Here is a 3,554-nt window from a genome sequence, read left to right as displayed (position 1 = left end):
AAACCATAATAATGATAATAATAATAATAATAATAATAACAAATCAGTCACAACATAGGAATAGAAATTACTTAACCTGATAAAAGTGTTTAAAGGAGGCAATGGGGGAGGAGATAAAGAGAAAAAGAAAGATGGTGAGGGGAAGAGAGGAGGAGAGAGAAAAATAGCATCATTCACAATAGTAACCATCTATATGTTCTCATAATGCAAGAACACGTTAGGTGTGCTCTGTGTCCTCACACCTGTCTAGCACTGTACTGAAAGTACTGACCAGTGCAGGAGAAAGCGATAATGATCCTTAGGAGGGAAGGAATAAAAATGTCATCATTCACAGATGATATTGTTTTCTGTGTAAAATATCTCAGTCTATAAAAAAATGCTCCTAGAACTAATAAGCAATTCCACAAGTTCTGGGGGTAAAATGTAAGTACTTTACAAATCAGTTGTAACATTATACATGGGTGATGGAAAAAATGGCATCAGAAATTTCCTAAAGTCCTATTTGAATGTTAGCAAAAATCTCAGGTTGAAATATTATAAAGTATAAGCTTTTATATATTTATATATTTTATTTATAAAAGCATATACTTTATAATATCTCAGGATACACACACACACACACACACACACACACAAACATATATATGAGATGTCAAAGACCTAAGTATAGAATCATGACTTTTTATAGAATGGAGTCTTGATGTTGTTAAGGGGTAAAATCTCTCCGAATAGACTGTTGACTGGGGGGCCAGTCTCCAGCAGCATAGGGCTTTGAAAGGAATCCACAGAGTTGGCAGAAGCTAAGATCTTCCCAAAACTGAGGGGGCTTAGGGAAAAAGACACTCATACACCCTCTTGATGGCTTCCTTATTTGTTCTCTGTTTTCTGTCTGTTCTTTCCATGTTCTCTATCTACTGTATACTTTTAAAATACAGCATATATACTCCAATGAAGTTTTTCAGGCAATATAGGAATTAAAATGTGGTTACATTCTGTTTTCCAAGTGAATGATTACAATGAATGCAAAACAAACAGCCTGGTTTTCCATATCCTTACAGGATACGTACTCTAGGTGGAAAACAAATTATCCCAAGAACCCACATACATCCATACCCAAACAGCTTATTATAGCCTGTGTGGGAAACCAAGGTATTCTTCTCAGTCAGGTTTTTTACTGGCAGACTGCATTTTTTTCAGTTGCAAAGAAAGGGTCAATTACTTTATTATTTATCTTGAACGATAATCTTATAAGGAAACTTAAAGGTACAAATCTAAACTTTTGTATATGAAAAGGATTCAGTCAGTTCTACTTTAAATATTTAGAGTACATATGTGCTCATTAATAGTTTTTTTATATCAGGAGACTGAGGGCAGAAATGGGTATAAGGAATTAATCATTACTTTTTGTCATCAACCAGTCCTCGCAAGAAAGGTAACTCAACCAGTGATAATCGGGCGGCTTTGTTCTTGTTCCCTGACATTAATGAGTTCTACATTCATCTATGTGCCTTTTTAAAACTTTAGATTATCTTCTTATGTTTTTCACCTCAATGCTATTTAACAAAGATATATTAGTCTAACTTTATTATTTTCAAAGCTTTGTTTCAGCTGTCATGCACTATGAAACCTGTGACCACACCTCCCAACCTTAGGTTAAAAGATTTTAAACCAGATGGGCTCCCTGGATTCAGTTGTAAATCGTTAACTTGAACTCCAAAGTACGCAGCTCCTTAAATGAAGCTCACAGGCCCTGATATGTAGTATTTCCTTCTATTTATTTTTCTATATCAAAACTCTGTATAAGCTATCATTATTATTATCAATTAGTATAGCTTGGGGGGAAGAATCATTTTCTTGACAATCCAAAGGTAAAAATGTCCAGTAGAACGAGATGTCTCCATGAGCTAAACACACTATATTACAAGCAGTGGAGATCTCCCTACATCACTTATACCATGCTAGATACCAGAGGAGTATTGCAGTAACATGCATGTAAAGGCACAGCAGGAGCAAAAGACATTCCAGGCCCTGTAGCCCCGTGGCCTTGCTAAACAAGATTCACCCATCAGAGAGCTTCCTCCCGGTGGGCTGACACCCTGAGCTTCAACGACCACCTCTGCTCCTCTGACGTGGCCACCAGCAAGAGTAGGTCCACCTTCTGTTCCTCTGATGTGGCCACCAGCATGTATAGATCTATAGGTTTGATGAAATCTCCGTGGAAACCAGTAACCATTACACAAACAATGTAGGATTCCAAAGTTTATATTTAAAAGAAAGTAGACATGTCAAATGGTTTGGAAATATAAAGTGAGCGATTCCACCACCTGTTTTAAGGTTTATTAGAAAAACTCTGTGCTGCTGCCTAACCCATCATAGATGGACTACTGAGCCACCACGATGTCAGGGACAAGAGAGACCCCAAGTCAAAGCATCAGAATAGCAAATCCAGAAATGATCCAGGCAATACAGCCAACTAAATGTTGACAAAAATAAAGAAGTAAGTTGATGAAAGCAGATCAGTCTTTTGAATAAATGACAATGAAAAAAATTAATATTTAAAAGTAACAAGAAGCCATATATTATATGATAATTACTTTTAAATTGGCCAATTATAAAATAGAAAGTTACTATGAGAAGTAGTAGTTTTCTCCAAGGAAAATTCAGAGAAAATATTTATACCTTTGAGTTTGGCAAATGATTTTTAGATATATTCATAAAGCTGTTTATAATATAAGACTATATCAGACTTTACTAAAATTTCGATCTTCTTCTAAGGGTTAAAATAATGAAAAAATCTGACATCAGAGAAAATATTTGTAGTTTGCATTTCTGATTGAAGAACTACATTCAGAATACATAAAGAGTAGTCAAATCTCAAAAATAAGGACATAATCTAATTTTTTAAGTTCAAAGATAGTTCCTAGTTCAATCTAAAATAACATGGTGAGAATCAGTTCTACTTCCCATATAAAACTACAGTTGTTTTTAAATCAAATAATTTTGAAAGTGGTGGATAGCAGCCAGCTGAGTCCAGATTCCTGCACAATGAGAAACAATGAGAGTCAGTTCTCTGAATGTCCCGGCTCCTACTTCAAGATTTCCAACTGAAACTGCAAAGGTACAGCAGTCACAGCGTAGTCCATCAGAAATGACACATAGTAGCAGAAAGCCCAAAGAAACTGAAGCAGCTCAAGCTTGCAGGACAGACTGAAGGATAGGAAAAGTGACACATGAGGAGGGAACTCTGCACAGCGCTCCCCTTGACTATTCTATGCACACTAGAGGACATCCTGAAGTTGTGACAATCATAAACACTCACAAGCATTAGAAGGGGTGATAGCCAGAGCTTGGAAGAGGCACAGTTGGTTAAGTGACAGTTTTTCCCATGCAGACTAGGAACTCACATAGCCGATGAAGCACTGGGAATGGTACTCACTGCCTCAGTGGTGAGAAATTAGAACTAGAAAATGTGGGCTACTGTGATGTACTCTAATGAACCTTTAAAGAAAGACTCAGGTTTCCAAGTGACTTCGCTGGGTCCCAGATTAATATAA

Source organism: Myodes glareolus, chromosome 14 (assembly GCF_982192425.1).
Source record: "Myodes glareolus chromosome 14, mMyoGla1.1, whole genome shotgun sequence".
In the NCBI taxonomy this organism is placed as follows: domain Eukaryota; kingdom Metazoa; phylum Chordata; class Mammalia; order Rodentia; family Cricetidae; genus Myodes; species Myodes glareolus.
This window is presented reverse-complemented; position numbering follows the sequence as displayed.